General features: G+C 38.6%; 1 protein-coding gene and 1 pseudogene across 2 annotated transcripts in view; one reads left to right on the top strand and one right to left on the bottom strand.

Annotated features, from left to right (window-relative positions):
- Positions 1 to 20,358, bottom strand: part of CD58 (CD58 molecule) — an 81,064-nt gene that overhangs the window by 42,042 nt on the left and 18,664 nt on the right. The gene's annotated exons all lie outside the window — the stretch shown is intronic.
- Positions 1,619 to 2,152, top strand: LOC140530435 (dnaJ homolog subfamily A member 1 pseudogene; annotated as a pseudogene).

Genomic DNA, 20,358 nt, shown 5'->3' on the forward strand with positions numbered 1-20,358 from the left:
AGATTACCTAATGTTACACTGTTTCTTTTTAATTGGCCTTATTTGATGAATTGTTTTTTAATATATAAAAGTCTGTCTTGGGAGTTTGCAAGCAGAAGAAACACCTCTTTCTCTGACCTTGGAACAAAGGAAAAGTAGGGAGTGACAGTAACAAATGTTTTTTAACTGATTAAATTAAAATTAATCTAATCAATTAATTTGTTAATTGAAGTGATTTGGAGTGTGGAGTTGAAAAGAGAACCTAGATATGCAAGCAAAGGAAGAGCTATGGAAACATATTCAGAATGAACTTGGTGGATTTTTCTGGATTGTCAGGAAAGCAAGTAAAAAAGATTCCTTAAACCAAAACAGAGATTTGAGGTGACTCAATTCTCAATAGTCATTCTCACTAGAAGTGACCACCAGGAGTACTGCAGATCCCAGTGGTGAGATGGAGAGAAATCAGTTCTGTCTGAAGTGAATCCAAAGACTGACCTTCCTGTCACTTCCTATGACTCAATCTTCAGATTCACAGATTCACAGATTCACAGTGTTGTGTTTTAGTGGTTTTACTTCCTATCAGATTAGAAATGGATCTAAAAATAGCCTGATACAAGAAAAACTTTAGATACCCAGAAGCAATTTGGACAGAAAATACAGAACAAAGACAATATGGACTAAACTTCACACTTCAAAATGGATGCTTGATCTGTGACAAAGGAGTACCTGTATCATTCCTTTGAATTTGTAAATTATACAATTGTACCTTAGCCTCGTGCTTATTTAGCACAATATCTTTAAAATGTTGGTATGTTTTGGGCTTTTTTTTTAAGTCTATCTCCCCCTGTATGAGGGTCCAGCCCTAAGCTGTTGAGGTCTGTTCCTGGTTTGTTAGGCAATTGGCATGCATTATTTAATAAATTGACATGCTTTTGGAAGATGGAACCTTTCTTTTCCTCAATCATTTCATCTTTCTCATACCATAGTTTTGGAGGTAATACTCAAGGCCTCTTAGGAAAAATTAAAATAGATGTACAGGAAGTTAACCTTGAAATATCATCTGGATCAAAATCCAAATGAAGGAGAAAAGTGCAAACAGACTTCTAGAGTTTATGAAGTGTTTTCTGATGTAAGGGAAGAGAGATTTATATGACAAAGGTGGAGAACAAGTCATCATAGAGGGTGGTTCTGATGACAGCTTTGATTCACCAGCAGAAATCTTTGATGTGCTTTTTGGAGGAGGGAAAAATGCAAAGGGAACTGAGAAGTAAAAATGTTATGCATCAGGAGTTAGTGATCAAGACTGATATAACACACTTTATGTCATAAATTGTAAAGTCAACATTTTATGTTATGGATTTTATTCAACAAGAAAACTGTATTTGCAAAAGAATGTAATTTGTGATATAGGTGAAGTACAGGATGAGTAGAAAAGAGACCTAGAATGCCATCCCAATTGCAGAGACATTGGAATAAGATAACTTTATTGTATATTTAACAGGAACAGCAAATTGTACATAAAAGATTTGCAGTTTCATGTGTAATCTTTTTTTTTGTTATACTATTTTATGGAGATATTTGTTTTATTCCATACATTAAAAATAAAATGAATGAAAAATTTTAAAAAATAATCCTTCAGATGGAACCTGGAATGGTTCAGCAAATTCAATCAATTTGCATAGAATGCCAAGGGCATGAGGTACAAATCATCCATAAAGACAGATGAAAAAGTTGTAATGGAAGGAAAGTTGTTCAAGAGAAAAAGATTCTGGAGGTCCATATTGTTAAGGGCATGAAAAATGATCAGAAGATGACATTCCTGGTTCAGGAACCAGGCCTTCAGCCATGAAATATTCTCATTATTTTGCATCAGAAAAACAATGCTATAGTTATATGATGAGATGAGGTCCTTTTCAAGGGTATGAATATCCAATTGGTTGAAGTTTTATGTGGCTCTTGGAAACCACGAATAATTCTTAGACTATTATCATCATTTCTCATCCTGGTCAGATTGTCAGAGACATCAAATGGGTGCTAAATGAAGGCATGATAATTTATCACCAGTCTTACTGAAAAGGGGATTCTAATAGTTAGATTTCAGGTATACTGCCCAGAGAAGAGTTTTCTTCCATCAGATAAGCTGCCTTTGTTGGCAAAGGTGCTGCCTGCCTGAAAGAAAAGAAGCAGAGGAGACTGGAAAAAAAAAAAGAATCAGGCAAAATTGGTGGACTTTGACCCACCTCAAGAAAGAAGCTGCCATTACACTGCAGAGGGTTATGAGTATCATCCCAGAGTCAAACCTCTTACTAGAAGCCAGTGAATACTCTTTCTTCATCATAATGCGGGTTTTGAATGAAATAGTAGACAAATGAAGGAAGGCTGTCTCTTTAACACACTTGCTATTAGTTATTATTTTTTGTTGTAACATTCAATTACAGTACAGTTGTGTTTAAAAAAGATTAATGAATAAAATCCATAACATAAAATGCTGACTTTACAATTTATGATATTCAGTGTGTAAGATACTCTAACATAGTGAATTATTTCCTTATGGTAAAGAAGCCCTCGAGCATTGTTTTCATAACATATTTTTCTCTTTCAATTGGTATATGAAGTAGCCTAGTTTGAGGTCTGAGTCTTGATTGACCAAATGACATGAACATTTATAATTACAAAGCTCTGAAGTTAAAAATTTGTACTAAAAAAAGAAATAGCTTTTTATATATAGGTAATGTTCTACCAAAGGATATGGAGTGAAAGGTAGACAACAACAATAATTATAGTTAGCATCTATATGTACTTTAACTTTTGCAAAGCACTTTGAACATATGATATGATTTAAGTGTGTGTGTTCGTCCATCGTTGCCAAAGAAGACCATGCCATCAGAGAAATAATGACATGACTTGCACTTGACTGTTTTGAGTAAGGGAGGGCTGTGCAGGTCACCAGCCTCACTTCTCCTCCAGAGCCATATGAATCCAGTGCCCAGATATTCATCAGGATGACTGGAGATGACCCAGGATGAGGTAATTGGGGTTAAGTGACTTGCCCAAGGTTACATAGCTAGTGAGTGTCAAGTGTCTGAGGTGAGATTTGAACTCAGGTCCTCCTGACTCCTGCACTAGTGCTCTATCCCCTGCACCACCTAGCTGCCCCAATTTGATAAATAGTTTATTTCAGAAGTAGCTAGTTTTAAGTGATTTTTCAAGACCTCAATTTAAGAAATCATTCAATTCCAAATTTCTCACATATTTTATCCCAGAACATTTCTAATAGTAGATCAGGATATTTTGGTTTGCGCTGTTCCTCTCATGTACTGTCAATCAAGTTAGTACGGAGGGATTGTCCTCTTGTTTTAGTATTTTTCAGTGGAATGGGAGTTGATACAAGATCTGATCTGGAGCTTTTTGATTAATCTAAAATGTTGCCCCAATCAAGCTGATGAAATCTGAGGAATGAGGGAATTGAAAGAAGTAGGGCAACAAGTGGTTAATTGTGGGAATTGAGTGAATCATCCTATCTCCAACTTGTGACTCAATTCTGGAACTAGTTCAATTCCCTTCCTATTCAATTATGGGTCCAGTCTAAATTCTGTCCTGTGAGAAACTGTAGGAATTGGGAGGAAACCTTATTGTATTCTTTGAACCTAGCCCTGTGTGGCTAGGAAACTGAATCATCTTTACCTATATCTGCTATTTAGAGACCCTTAAGGACCAAGGTTATGCTCAGTCAGATCCATAGACTGATGCAAGGAATTTTCTCAAAATTGCACATATCAAGCAAAGAATGCCTTATGTAGGCTGCTTAGGTGGCCAATGGATAGAACACCAGACCTGGAATCAGGAAGACTCATCTTTCTGAGTTCAAATCTGGCTTCAGACACTTACTAACTGTGTGACCCTGGGCAAGTCACTTTACCTGTTTTCCTCAGTTTTCTCATCTCTAAAATGAGCTGGGGAAGCAAAAGGCAAACCACTCTAGGATCATTGCCAAGAAAACCTCAAATGGGATCACCAAGAGTCAAACACCACTGAAACCACTAAACAACAAAATATCTTATCTTGTCTGAAAACTGAACCCATACTGATCAATTAGTTATTGTTCCCACGTTTCATTGATTATTCACAGACACTTGGGGAGGAATTTGATCCCTCTTTTTCTGAATCAGGGAATTGCACCTGTATGTTCTCCCTTTCCCAACTTAGATCTTAGATCTTTCATCCAATTAGAAATCAGATCACCTAATGTTGACTTTTTTTCAATTAATTGGCCTTATTTGATTTTTTAATGTATGAAGGTCTGTCTCCCCCTGTATTCAGGATTTAGGCCTAAGCTGAGGAGATCTAGTTCCACATTGTTAGCCAACTGGCATGTACTGCTTAATAAAACTGAAATGTTCAGAAGATCAAACCTTTGTTTCCTCAATCATTTCATCTTTCACCCACCGCAGGATGTGGACCCTTGTTGAAAAGAGATACTTTCCATGAATCTAGACTTGCCTTCCAGACCTCCCTACTTAGAAGACACAGGAAATAATTTCTTTGTTTGGTCTCCAGTGACTGGTGACTGTGGGCTATTAGAGCTGTGGAATGGCCCACCCTTTGAATCCTTTTGTGAGGGCTTCTCCAGATAATACTCCTAAAAATAAAACCTATTATTATATAAGGCTTAAAGATATATATAAAATGTTGCATATTTGCTATCTCATGATTCTCACAAACATCCCTGCAATGTGGATGTTAGGATTTCGAAGGATAAGGAAGATCCTAAGGACTAAAACTTCTACAAGGAAGTGAATCCAGAGGTTATGGGAAGTTCTCAGAAATGAAATTCTAAAGTCAAAAAGAAAAATTTAAATGAGGAAGAAAAAGAGGAAACTTCTAAAAATCAAATGAAATAATATTTTTAAAATAATATTTGGAAAGCACTTAGTATAGGACCTGGCACATAGAAGGTACTCAATAAATGCTTGTTCCTTCCCTCCCTCTACAAAGATTGATATAAATGGACAGGAAAATGATCAACAGATTTAAGGAGAAGTAACAAGGTGGCAAGATCCTATAAAAAGTGTCAGGAATGCTAAATCTCAGTGGAGGTGGTGGGGGAGAGGAAGCAGGGACTGGAGGGGAAATGGTAATCTCAGAGACCCAACACCCACCATCATCAAGAAGTTCATTTCAAACTAACCTCATTTCCTTTTTTAAGGAGGATTACAAGATGGGCAGATAAGAGGGGCAAAGCCAAGATGGCAGAGTAACAGCATGGACTTTCCAGAGTGCTACTGCCAAGCCCAGTCAAATACCTGTAAAAAATGGCTCTAAACAAATTCTGGTGCTGCAGAATCCACAGAATGATAAAGTGAAGCAAATCTCCAGTCCATGACAGCCTGGAAGGTCACTGGGAAGTGTCTATCGCACTATGCTGGGAGCAAAGCGCAGTCCAGCATGGGCTGTGAGTGCACAGAGGTGACTTGAGCAGGCCTTGGGGAGACTGAATCTCTCATACCTGTGGTGGTTTCCAGATTTCATGACCCCAAAACACTGAAGATAAATTGGAAGGTCAGTAGGAAAAGCCTCTGGTATCAGTACAGGAGAATGGGGTGATGAGGCCCCAGCCCCAGGGCGGCAGAGGGAGTAGGGGGCAGAGGAATCCGCAGCAGCCACAGCAGCAGCAGGGGTAGCTGCAGTCACTGTTTCTGGAGCTCTAGGCCCACAGACTGTGGGGGGATTGAGCAGCTGACAGTACACCCCCAACCCCACTGGAGGCAAAGAACTACCATGACAAAGAACTCAAAAGTCAAGTAAATGGCTGGGGAAATGAGCAAAAACCAGAAAAAGAATCAGACTATAGAATCCTACTTTGGTGATAAGGAAGACCAAAGCATGCAAACAGAAGACAACAAAGTCAAATCTCCTCCATCCAAAGCCTCCAAGAAAAACATGAATTGGATCTCTAGCCATGGAAGAGCTCAAAAAGGATTCTGAAAATCAAGTAAGAGAAGTAGAGCAAAAATTGGGGAGAGAAATGAGAGGGATGCAGGAAAATCATGAAAAATGAGTCAACTGCTTGCTAAGGGAGACCCAAAAAAATGCTGAAGAAAAGAACACTTTAAAAAATAGACTAACCCAAATGGCAAAAGAGATCCAGAAAGCCAATGAAGAGAAGAATGCCCTAAAGAGCAGAACTGGCCAGACGGAAAAAGAGATTATTGAAGAAAATAATTCCTTAAAGATTAGAATGAAGCAGATGGAAGCTTATGACTTTATGAAAAATCAAGAAATTATAAAACAAAAACAAAGGAATGAAAAAATAGCAGACAGAGTAAAATATCTCACTGGAAAAATAACTGACCTAGAAAATAGATCCAGGAGAGACAATTTAAAAATTATGGGACTTCCTGAAAGTCATGATCAAAAAAAAAAAAGAACCTAGACATCATCTTTCGTGAAATTATCAAGGAAAACCACCCTGACATTCTAGAACCAGAAGGTAAAATAAATATTGAAAAAATCCACTGACCACTTCCTGAAAGAGATCTGAAAAGAAAAACTCCTAGGAATATTGTAGCCAAATTTTAGAGTTCCCAGGTCAAGGAGAAAATATCACAAGCAGCCAGAAAGAAACAATTGAGTACTGTGGAAATACAATCAGCATAACATAAGATCTAGCAGCTTCTACATTAAGGGATCACAGGGCTTGGAATATGATATTCCAGAAGTCAAAGGAGTTAGAATTAAAACCAAGAATTACCTACCCAGGAAAACTGAACTTCAGGGAGGGAAAATGGTCATTCAGTGAAATAGAGGACTTCCAAGCATTCTTGATGAATTTCAGACCAGAGTTGAACAGAAAATTTGACTTTGAAACACAAGAATCAAGAGAAGCATGAAAAGGTAAACAGGAAAGAAAAATCATAAGGAATTTACTAAAGTTGAACTGTTTACATTCCTACATGGAAAGATAATATTTGTAACTCTTGAGACTTTTCTCAGTATTTAGGTAGTTAGATGGATTATATACATCTAGATAGGGGCAGCTAGGTGGTGAAGTAGAGAGAGAACCAGTGCAAGAACCAGTGCAGGAGTCAGGAGGACCTGAGTTCAAATCTCACCTCAAACACTTGACACTCACTAGCTGTGCAACCTTGGGCAATTCACTTAACCCCAGTTGCCTCATCCTGGGTCATCTCCAGTCATCCTGATGAATATTTGGTCACTGGATTCAGATGGCTCCGGAGAAGAAGTGAGGCTGGTGACCTTGCACAGCCCTCTCTCACTCAAAACAAAGTCAAGTGCAAGTCATGTCATTATTTCTCTGATGGCATGGTCTTCTTTGACAATGAAGGATGAACACACAGATACATATAGATAGAGGAGGAAGGGAGAAATGGAATGGGGCAAATTATCTCTCATAAAAGAGGCAGGAAAAAGGTTTTTCAATGAGGGGGAAAGGGGGAAGGTGAGAGGGAAAAAGTGACGCTTGCTCTCATCACATTTGGCTTAAGGAAGAAATAATATGCACACTCAATCCGGTATGAAAATCTATCTTACATACTTATATAATCAGACTCTTTTAACAGATAATACCAGCATGTAGGTGGCACAGTGCATAGAGGCCCAGTCAGGCCTGGAGTCAGGAAGACTCATCTTCCTGAGTTCAAATCTGGCTTCAGACAATTTCTAGCTGTGTAACCCTGAGAAAGTTACTTAACTCTGCTGGCCTCAGTTTCCTCATCTGTCAAAGAAGCTGGAAAAGTAAATGGAAAACCATTCAAATATCTTTGCCAAGAAAACCCCAAATGGGGTCACAAACAGTTGGACATAACTGAAATAAATGAGCAACAAAGATAATAACAATCAGTTTTATAATTTATAATTATGCCAAAATATCACCAAGCTCTTCAAACCTTCAGACCCAGCAATCCCCACTACCAGGCAAATAGGCTAAGGAGATCAAAAACAGGAAAGACTGTACCAGAATTTTTTGTAACAATAACATCAAAAGCAACAAAAACAGATAAGTGGGTGCCCATCAATGGGTGAATAGCTGAATAAACTGTGATATGTAATAAATGCTTTGGATCATCATTATTTTGTAAGAAATGACAACTATGAGACAGTCAGGGAAACATGGGAAGATGTATTTGCCAATGTGAATGGAAAAAGTAGAATCAATGCACTATGATAATATAAATGAACACAGCTCTAACAGTCAGATATCCTTAAATTAACTGCCATTCTTGGTCACAAAGAAGAGAGAAGAAAACATTTCCTTCATATCCATAAGAATTGGATGGCCAGTAGGTTTCGGGTCTTTCATGTGAAATGTGGTCATCTTGCCAGTAGGTTTCTCTGAACTGTTAAACTTATAACAAGGAAGGGTAAGGTTGGGAGTGAGGGGCAGATGCAGAGAAATGAATGAAGAGGCACCCATAAAACTTAAATTTTAAAAATAAAATACCAGTTTTAGGCAATAAAACTGACATGTGTTATATTTTTGTCAATCAATTGACAAAGGGAATAAAAAGGAGGATTGACATCTTTATCTCCCATCATTATTCAAACAATATCACACATTTCTTCTTAAGACATATTAGAGTAATTTTCTTCCTTGAATCCTGGCAGATTCTGAACAAAAAAAGAGACATAATTGACTGTCATCTCTAATCATCTAGAATCCAGATGATCCTTTTATTAAAGGGATTTGTTCTGTGAAGTTTGGATTCAATCAAAGGACTGCACTTGAGGACCTAGAGGGCCACATGTGGCCTCAAGGCTGCAGGTTCCCCACCACTAATCTAGATGGTCAAGTAAATAGAGCCCTGGCTCTGGAGTCAGGAAGATTCAAGTTCAAATCTGGTCTTAGATATTTACTAGCTGTGTGACCATGGGCAAGACACTTAACTTCTGTTTGCCTCAGTTTACTTAATCGTAAAATAAGGATAATAACAGCACTTAACTGGAAGTGCTGTTGTGAGAATCAAATGAGATAATACTTGCAAAGCACTTAGCACAGTGCCTGGCACATAGTAGCTACTATATAAATACCTATTCCCTTTCTTTAGTATTTATTAGCAAGAAGACTTGGGTTCAAATCCCACCTCAAGCCCTTTACTAACTGTGTGACTCTGGGTAAGTCACATAACTTCTCTCAGCTTTAGTTATGTCATCTGTAAAATGGGGATAGCAATGAAACCTACCACACATGAGTTGTCATGAAGATCAAATGAGATAATATATGATACAACAATAGATAATATATAAAGTGCTGTACAAACTTTAAGTCACCATGTAACTGTTTGTTGTTGACGTTTTTCTGTCAGTGACTAACTGGGGGGGTTTTCTTGGTAAAGATATTGTCGTGGTTGGCCATTTCCTTCTCCAGCTCATCTTACAGATGAAGAAACCAAGACAAACAGGGTTAAGTGACTTGGGCGGGCTCACCCAGCTAGTAAGTGTCTGAGCTAATAATTATTTAGTATTTTTGTTATATGATTTATCAGTATATATTTACATATATATGTAATACATATTATATATATGTAATTATATAATACAATATATATTAATTAACTCCAAGCCTGGCACTCTATCCATTGTGCCACCTGGCTGCCCATGTAAAACTAACTGCCATTATTATAATTATAAGAGCAATTATTATCATCACCACTGATTATGCTTTCCCATTGCCAGTCATTAGTCCCTATACATACGTGATCGTATTTTTGGATTTTCCGAAGTATGCTTGAATTTCAAGGACTCTTATTTTCTAGCAGACCTTTCCTTTTAAATTACTGTAAAGAGGGAATTTTAACCAAGGTACAACATTGTCTTTAACATATGCTTACCATTCACAATAGATTTATAGGAAGGACTCTAATTAATAAATACACAAATTGCATTTTCCCTATTGTGGCAGGTATGTATTAAATTGAAAGATATACTAAATTATCTTAATATACAAATCAGTTTCCCAAGTCTTTTTACTCTATTGCCTGGGGCACACTAAAAAAAAAAAGGGTAGGTAGCTCTAATTAGGTAATTAGATTTTTTTTACTGGTGGACAGGGTGCTGTTTGAATTTGGATGTTTATTTGTTTTGTCTTATGTTTGCTATCAGTTAAATGCACTTAACCTCACTCAGGAGAGGGGAGCCTGATGACAAGGGAAATACTGGAAGATATAGGAAGATCATTGACAAAGACAAACAAAGTGGATAGACTTAATTAGATCACTGATTTCCCCTAGACAATTGGCATCCTTTTAGCTTAGTAATCCTGAGGAGGTAAGAATATCCAAATAGCAAAACTGGAAGAATATTTCTCTATCATGTTAATAGGGAGAGTTAAAAATGAGCTTCGAGAAGAAAGCAAGGAAAAAAAGGATGAGAAGACCCAAAGGGAAATTCACAACCTGGACCCAATTGTCATTCTGGTAATTCAGGCTCAGAATTAGAATTAAATGATATTCTCCTGGACCACCCAACAGTCAATAAGCATTTATCAAGCACCTACTACAAGTGCTAAGGGCCAGGGATATAAAGAAAGGCAAAAGACAGTGCCTGCCCTTAAGAAAAGTTTATAATCTGCAGGGAGGAAAGGGTGGGGAGAGAAACAAAGGATCATTTATGAAGAAGTTATATACAGGATGAATAGGAAATAATCAATAGAGGGAAGGCATTGGAATTAAAAGGGATTGGGAAAGGCCCTCTGGAATCTCACATCAACTCAAAAAGTCACACTTCCTCAGGATCCTCTGCCTGCCCCCACAACTTTCCCCTTCTCTTTTTGTTTCTCCTCCCCACCCCCACTTTTAGCTTTTTTTAATGTATTGTATTTTTCCTCATTTGATTGTGAACTCCTTGAGATCAGAGATGTATTCTTGTCTTTGTTTGTATCCCCAACACTTGGCACAGTGCCTGGAACATACCAGCTGCTAAATAAAAGGAACAAAGAGGACGGATATCTTATCTCCCATCATTGTCCACATTTTGAGGATGTTTGCAGAGGACACTCTTGTTAGGTATGAGCTGGGTTTGAGGACTGTGAAGTCCCTTCTGCCTCTGAGAGTTAGCAAATCTATAAGGTAGAGGAAAGGAAGAACATGACACAAGAAAGGAAAGGAAGAAGGAGAACCAGCGAGAATAAGGAGCCAAATAAGAGACACAAGAGTTTTGGGTAAGAGGAAAGCTGGAGGGAGCAGACTTGTCATATATGAAAACTGCTACTCCTGGTGACTCATGAAGGAAACAGCAAATCTGACCAAGAGCTTTGCCAAGAAAACCCCAAACAGGTCACAAAGAGTCAGGAAAAAATGACTAAACCACTACAAAGAACCAAGGGATCCCGGATAAAGACGACGAAGTGCTGGTCAAAATTCTGAAAACCTTAGGAAAGTCTGAAGACTGAAGGGCAAGATAATAGCTGGTTAAGAGAATGTTCAAAAGTCAGATTTGGATTTCTAGGCAATAGTTTAAAATATAGGAATGAAAAGCTCTTGGCCAGGGCCATCAAAGCAGGGGTGATAAAAACAAAACAAAAACCAAACTCCACATTTTCCTAGAGTTTTGTGATTTGAAACTAAAGGACTTTCAACTAAAAAGGAAGAATAGGAAGGAAACAGACCCAAGAATTCCGGTACCACAAAGAGTAGCAGAGAGGATGAAAAACTGTAGAAGAGAGGAGCAGTGATTCCTGGGAGACGACAGAGAAGAATCCAGCCAGTAATAAGATCCACGATCTTAGGCATCCACATGCAAAATGCAGGACACCTAAGTGATGAACAGGAGGATGAACTATTTCCCCTTACTAAGAAATAAAAATGACTTCCAAGTCAGGCCCACCATGAGTAATTCTGAACCTGGGGCCCTCCACGTGGGGTGGAGATTGAGTTAGCCTCTGGGGAAGAAAATGCTTTTCAGAACACCACAAACTTTCTGAGGCACTAAAAATAAAATTTCTACTCAATAGAATTCAGAAAAATTAAATTCCAGTAGTGGAACATGGGTTGGGGTAGTCTCTCCCTTTCACAGAAGTTTCTATTCATAGGTATCACTAAGGCTTAGTTGGAGGGCTCATGAATGGCAAATGTAAAGGGCTATTAAGCAGCAACTGAAATAATTACCTATCTGCCTCTTCTCCCATCTGTACAAAAACCTTTAGGAAAGTCATCTATGCACCCACTGAGAGCATCCTTGATTAGTGGAGAACAAGCAGGCCTTTATGAGTGATAGCCCACATTGGATCCTATCTTTGCCAGTGCTCAGTTGGCTGAAATGTTGAAAATATATGATCCCATTGTACTTATTGCTTGTTGATCGCCCCCAGCCCACCACCCCAACAGGCATTTGAATCAGGAGAATGAATATACTTGAAGACAACTATTATGTTACACCTTGAGTTTTCTCTTCCTTAGGCTAAGCTTGCCTACTTCCTTTAACTGGTCCCCGTATGACATAGACTCAAGATCCTTCACAAATCTTATTGCCCTGATCTGGCCATTCTCCAGCTTACCAACGTTGGTCTTAACTATGGTGTCCACAACTGGACATACCATTCCAGATAAGGTCTGAAAAGCACAAGACTGTCACCTTCCTATTTCTGGGAGTTAGGCTTCCATCTAATAATATTCTCATCTAATCCACCTTTCTTCTTTCTCTACAAGAGTAGTATGAGTTACTTTATCAAAAGTTTGGTGGCTGGGTGGCACAGTGGATAGAGTGCCAGACCTGGAGATAGACTCATCTTTCTGAGCTCAAAATCTGGCCTCAGAAACTAGCTGTTATGACCTTGGGCAAGTCATTTCTGGCTCTTTCCAATCACTGCTTCCTTTCTAGATGTTCACCAATGATCTCTTTAAAAATCCATTCTAGAGTGTTCCTAGGAATTAAGTCAAGCTCACTAGCTTATGATTTGCTAAATGCACTCCTGTCTTTCTTGGTTTTGAAAATCAGGACATCTGATGTCTGATTTTGTGATGCTTTTTCTCTCTTCCAGACCTTTTTCTTCTGTGACCCTTTACTAGCTCCCCAATCACCCAGAATTCAGTGCCATTCTGATGCCTTGAGGTCTGTACTATATTGTCCTTTGTTGACTCAGGGTGTTGGGATAATACTCCTGTCCTTTGGCACACAGAAGTTTCTTTGTGGTTTTGTTTTAGTGGGTGGGTGAGGTGGTGAGAGGTTTTCTCTAGACTGAGAACAATAGATAACAATAGGTCACGTTTTCCCCAGTGCTTTGGTGCAGGCTTTTATCATCCCAGTTTGGATTATTACAATAGCCTGCCCAATGGTGTCCCTGCCTCTAGTTTCTCTCCTCAATCTCTTTCTACTCCATTTAGCTGCTCTTCCTAAAGTGCAGGTCTGACCACATCACCCTTTCAGTCAATAAATTCCAGGGACTCCCTATTACTTCAAGGATCAAATCTAAAATCCTGTTTGGCTTTTAAAGCCCTTCAAAATATGACCCCTTCCTACTTTTCCTGTCTTCTCACACCCTCTGACACCGACATATTCTGCCATCTTATGACAGTTGCTGTTGGCCACACAAAACAATCCATCTTCCACCTCAGGTCATTTTTTCACTGGCTGTCCTCATGCTTAAAACTGTCTCCCTCATCATCTCTACCTCCTGGCTTCCTTCAAGTCTCAACAGAAATTCCACCTTTTGCAAAGTCTTAAATTCAAATGCTTTCCTTCTGTTGACTGTCTCCAGTTTATCCTGTTTGCATATTGCCTTCCCCCATTAGATGGAGAGCTCCCTGAGAAAAGAGACTGGGTTTTGTTTGTTTTGGGTTTTGTTGGTGTTTTGCATTTGTTTGTATCTTTAGCACTTAGCACAGGGTCTGGCATATAGCAGGACCTCAATAAATGTGTATTGATGGACTGACACAGTATATGCCAATTTTGGGAAAATTCCTTGTTTAAATTGAAAACAACCTGAAGAAGCAGAGGAATCTATCTACTTCATTTTACAGATAAGAAAGTTTAAGCGACTGGCCAAGTAGTAAGTGGTGGGGCCTGGATTCAAACTCATAAATAGATAGATAGATATACATGTACATATGCACATATACGTATATATGAGCTTGAATAATAAATAAGTTTCAAATGAGTCAGAATAGTAATACATAATAAACACATAATAAAACATACACCTGTCCTCGTGCTTATTATGATGCACAAAGAAAAAGAACTTAATGGCTTTTGAATGAATTAACAAATGATATGGATAAAATAATCTGTTAAAGTATTAATGGTATCCATGGGTTAATAAAATATCTTTCCCAGGTAATATATTTGCATTGTAAAGGGAGCTTTCTGGGAATGATAAGTAAGGGACAAACAGAGGAGTCTGGGAAAGAAGGGAGGGGCATCCTCTGACAGTAGACCCTTCCTCCCTTAGACAAGTTATCTGTAAGGCCCAAGGTGATTCAACAAACAAATACAGATTCAAATTTTTGGCTAAAAGAGCCATACCCATTATTCACTAGGCTGAAAAGCTAACTCTCTGAGCAAGCATCTGGGCTCTGGTATCTGGGATTCCCACCAAAAACGACTTGCCTGGGGTCACACAACTAGCTAGCAAGTGTCTGTCTTGGGACTTGAACCCAACTGTCCCTGGCTCCAAATCCCCATTCCAACTAATTACTTTGGATTTATTTTGTATGCACATGGCACGTAGGTGGCGCAGTGAATAGAGTGGCTGGCCTGGCCGGACCTGAACTCCCTGAGCTGGAGAGGAAAATGGCAAACTGCTCCAGAATCTTTGCCAAGAAAATCCCAAAGAGGGTCAGAGAATGTCAGATATAACTGAAATGACTGAACAGAATCATTTTGCATCTACTTCCTGATACATACTTTTTGTTGCAACCTAAGAGATGATGTACAGACAAGTAAATAAAAGGTTCAGAACAGTTGTTCAGTCATAAAAAAAGAGTCAGAGCCTCTTGAAGTTTCCTAGGTCTCCTTGTCTCCAAGTCCAGCACTCTACCCACTGTGCCACCTGGCTGTCATGAGTCATGAAGTACAGGCATTCATTCTGCTTGGCCACATAAAACAGAACTGGAAGCAATGTGTCAAAGATGTGGTCTCTGTAAGGCATCTTCTATTCCAAAGTACAACGGGCTGCCTGGAAGAGTAACTGGCTTCCCATTTCAGTTGCTCAGTCCTTTCTCAGTCATTTTGTACTCTGTGACTCCATTTGGTGTTTTCTTGGTGAAGATCCTGGAGTGGTTTGCTGTTTCCTTTTTCAGCTCATTTTATAGATGAAGATACTGAGGCAAATGAAGTGAAATGACTTGGCCCAGGGTCTCACAGCTAGCAAGAGTCTGAAGCCAGATTTGAACTCAAGAAGATGAGTCTTCCTGCCTCCAGGTCTGGTATGCTACGCACTACCTAGCTGCCCTATAAAACAGTAATACAGAGTAATTTCAGGACATTAGAAATGGGTTCCTGCAGGAGGGAACATCAAAGCGATGACAGGAAGAAAGCTAAGAGGTGGAGAAAAGAAGGGAGTACATCTCAGGAATGGGGAACACAAAGAAACAAGAAATGGAATGAAATCTATAAGGAGAAAACACGTAGGAGAGTTTGAGTACATAAGGGAAAATAATGCCTGGAAAGACACATGTACGTATTTAAATCCAACGGAAGGCATGAAATGTGAAAGTTATTTAAATAACGATAATTATCACATACATAGTACTTTATAAATATTATCTCATTTTATCCACACAATAACCCTGGAAGAAGGTTATTATTCCCATTTTGCTGATGAGAAAACTGAGGCTGGGAGCAAGGAAGTGACTTGGCCAGGGTCATACAACTAGTAAGTGTCTAAGGCTGAATCTGAATTCATGTCTTCCTGACTCCAAGCCTAAGCTCTATCCATTACAACACCTAGCCTCCTAGAATTTAATAACATGGTATAACCATGTATCTCTCTCTCTCATCCCCTCTTATCAAGACTACTGCAGTAGCCTTCATATAGTTCTGCCTGGAGTCCCTCTTCTCACCTATTCATCCCTCACACAGCTGCCACACAATGCCACTTTCCCGCTTAAGTAGCAGCTAGGTGGCACAGTAGATAGAGAACGGCCCTGGAGTCAGGAGGACCTGAGTTCAAATTCTACCTCAGGCACTCTGTAGATGTATGACCCTGGACAAGTCACTTAACCCAGATTGAGTTAAAAAAAAATTCTTAAGTGTCTCTCTATTACCTCTAGGATAAAAATACAAATTTCTGTGTTTGGCAGTTTAATGCCCTCACAAGATAGCTCCACCTTACCTGAAGAAGTAGTCTATGTTACTATATACACTCCCTTGCAAGAATGTATACCTATCTATATTTAGATAAATACTTCCAAGTACAGTGGATAGAGTACTAGGTCTGGAGTCAGGAAGATATCACTTCAAATGTGGCCTCAGACGATTACTAGCTGTGTGATCCTGGGCAAGTCACTTAACCCTGTTTTTCTCAGTTTCCTCATCTGTAAAATGGGCTAGAGAGAGAAATGGCAAACCACTCCTGTATCTCTGCCAAGAAAACCCAAAATGGGCTCAAATAGAGTTAGACATAATAGAAATGACTGAACAACAATATTTTTCAAATACTTAATTTCTATTTTAAATACATTGGAAGCCCGAGAGATCACATGTTCCTTCCTATATTTGCAGAGATTTGGAGGGGTGGGGAACCATAAGGGTGAAGCTGTATACATAATATTAGACTTTTTCAATATATTGACTAGTTTTTTAGAATCATCTTACTCTTCTTTTTATTCTTTATTAGATGTAGTAATATAATAATTCCCTGGCTACATTTGGATAGACATTATTGACATGAGAATTATCCTTGTGCCAGCTGTCTGTGCTGTCAGACCATTGTCTCCTAAGAAATAAAAGCAGAATTTATAATAAACAAGAAGAAAGAATAGTAATGGGGGAGAAGATATAACATATAATTAAAAAGATTTAACCCAGAATTATTTTAATAAACTATTGAAAGTCAAAAATAGGAAATGGACAACAGAAATTATATTGGCCCTGATTATAACAATTTCATCTGGAAGTTAAATTAACGCAGATTAATTGCTGTAACAAAGAGACCAAAATTGATCAGAAAGTGCCTCAGGCAGCAAACACTGGACTTGCCAGATGGTAAGAGATGGTAACCAAAGGAAACACTGGGTGAGAAGATAAACGCATCTGCAAAAGCTTACAAAGAAGGATGACGGACAATTATGAGCAGTACTGTCTCATAAAGTAGAGAGAAGCGGTAAAGTGTAAAACCAACTTAAAGAAAGATGGGCAAGATATCTTACTTGAGAGAAAGCCATCCTAAGGCATTCAGGGGTGAATATGAAAAGAAGACTCCAAACTGAAGAAAAAAGGAGAAGATCTGAAAAAAATTCCCCACAAATTGTTTTCTCCAGCAAGCACAGTGGAACCATCACGCTTGGATCCCACTATCATAGACTGTGAGGTGCTTACAAAGGGGGCTGTTTGTTCTTCATTTTAGAAGAGGACCAATTTAATTACGAGTGATGTCCTGACTTGGGAATGTTGGACTAAAGTGAAGCAGAGTTGCAGAAGGTTGTCAGCCTCACTCTCTCTTCCAGAGTCATCAAAGTCCAGTGGTGAGACAAAAGTCAGGATGACTGGTGATGGCCTGGCATGCAGTGGATGACCTTGGCATCTTTGATGTCTGACCAAACTCTAAGAGCTCCAAAGCACCTGCTTCAGCCACCTTCATGGCCATTGGTACAAACTGTTACCTCCCCAATCTGCTGAGGAGTCTGCACATGTTTGAATTAGATATACCCCACAACTCACAGATGGATTTGAGGCCAGTTGATTACCTTCAACATGGTTCAGCCTGTCAGCCAAGATGGCAGGGTGTGGCCACTGTGCATGCTACAGCTCCTTGGAGCCAAATGTGAGAATTGAGTGCCAGCTGACACCAAAGGTAGACTGAGCAGCCCTCATATGAAAGATACTACTTCTTCTTGAATATTTCATACGCTCCTTACAAAGGGGGTACAAAAGACACAAAAGAGAACAAAGCTAAATGATTGGTTTGTCACACAGTTAGAGCAGGAATGGCAGGTGGACCACCAGAGTAGTCCACTGGTACCTTTATGGCATTGGGAGAAAGAAAAGAAGGCTTTTCAGGGGTTGTGAGAAAAAGTTTCACAGAATGGGATGGCATGGATGAGTTTGATGTACATCACTGGAGGGAACTCTTGATGAGTTCAGATCTAATTCTGTATGAGTAACTGAAAGAATAGTTGAAAATAGAAAAAATAGCTTAGAACTTTTCTCTAGCAGGAGGTAGTAGCATGTTTCACATTCACTCTTTTTAATTTATGGTTTATCATTGCATTGATCAGAGTTCTAAAGGCTTTCAAAGTTGTTTTTCTCTACAATGTTATCATTGACAAATTATTCTCCTAGTTTTCATTTCACTCTTTATCAGTTCCTAAAAGTCTCTCCAGTTTCTTCTGAAATTCACCAATACATCATTTCTTTTAGTACTCAATTTAATACTCAATTACATTGATATAGCACAATCTATTCATCCATTCAATAAGTAATTGCCTACTTTGTGCCAGGCACTGTGCTAAGTGTCAGGGATACAAAAAGAGGCAAAATATAGTCTCTGTCCTCAAGGAGCTCAAAACCTTATAATAATCTAATAGTCACCCCCAAGGGGAATACTTCTCTGAGAAGGTTCGAGTAGGGATATATTGAGAAATGTAAGGAAGTGTTAAAAAAAAACCCAGGATCTTGTGAAATCTATCTACATACACACACATATATATATATATATATATATATATATATATACATACACACACATAAAATAAATTGAAATATATATTTTCAATTTTCTTGTATTATTTCAGTTGTATCCAACTCTTCATGACCCCCTTTGGGGTTTTCTTGGCAAAGATACTGGAATGGTTTGCCATTTCCTACTTCCAGTTTATTATACGGATAGGAAACTAAGGTAAACAGGGTTAAGTGAGCTGTCTAGGGTTACACAGCTAGAAAGTGTCTAAGACTGGATTTGAACTCAAGTCTTCATGACTCTAGGCCTGGTGCTCTATCCACTGAACCAAATAGCTGCCCTGTTTTCAACTGGTGCCAGTGATTTTATGCCAACCTTAGTCATACTGATGTCAGTATTTTAACTATTATTAATTATGTTTAATGCTTGATTTTATTTTTAAAATAATATTTTATCCATATCATTATTATTATTTATTACATATTTTAAAAAGCATGTCCAAAAACAATTTAAATATTTTAGGGGCAATTTTTGCTGAGGCAATAAATTAGAGGAAATGGTGATAGCCATCGCTTGGAGAGATGGCTGAATAAATTGTGCTTTGTAAGTGTAACAATATTATTGTGCCGTAAGAAATCACAAAAGGTACTGTTTCAAAGAAACCTGAGAAGAATTGTCTGAACTGAGGAAAATCCAGAGAATAATTTATACTGACAGTAATAACATTATAAAGAAAATAAAACTTTGAAAGACTTAAGAATGTTGATCAATGAAACGTTCAACCATGACTCCCAGGTTCCACAGCTAGACCACGTAGTAATAAACTAGGATTTTTTAAGCACTAATTCTGTGCATGGTTTGGTGCTAAGTGCTAGGGATAAAAAGAAATGCAAAACAAAATAGCAAACGCGGGGATTTCTTTAGCTTGATTAGGCTCATTTATTATAAGGGGTTTGTTTTCTTCACTGGGTGGAGGAAAAGGGATTTGGTAGGGGAATCAGTACAGCCCAAACAAAAAAAGAAAAGGAACCACAGAGAAGCAAGACAACTGTGCAGGTAACATGCTGAATTTATATACTTTTTTAAAAGCAGGCTTTATGAACTAGTCACCCTTTCACATCTAATCCTTTTTTGTTTTACTTGGTATACGAAAATAGATTTTGAAAACATCTTAAGAACTCTGTGAATATTATAAAAATGAAATCCCAGAGAACATTAAGATCCCTCTCCTATGTGGGCAAAACTGATCTATCCTAAATTTAGAACTAACTTTGTTTAAAGGCAATTTAAAGGGAGATTTTTAGGGAGGCCTGTCTCTAGCCTATAGCAAATTAGGGCAACTGCCCCAGGCCTCAAAGAGCTTTGGAAGGCTTAAGTTGCAACAGGGGACTCTGGGACTGAGCAGAAGGCAGGAGACAGCACTAAATGCCTGAGGCAAGGTTATGGAAGCAGAACATCTCTGTCACCCCACTCCACCTCCCCCCCCAAGGTGGGGGCCTGGGGCTGACTAAAGAACCTAGACATCCCCTTTTTTTTTCTCTATACATTCCCTAGTCTTCAAGTTCTTTCCAGCCCTAAAATTCACTTGA

This window comes from Notamacropus eugenii, chromosome 2 (assembly GCF_028372415.1).
Source record: "Notamacropus eugenii isolate mMacEug1 chromosome 2, mMacEug1.pri_v2, whole genome shotgun sequence".
NCBI classification, from domain to species: domain Eukaryota; kingdom Metazoa; phylum Chordata; class Mammalia; order Diprotodontia; family Macropodidae; genus Notamacropus; species Notamacropus eugenii.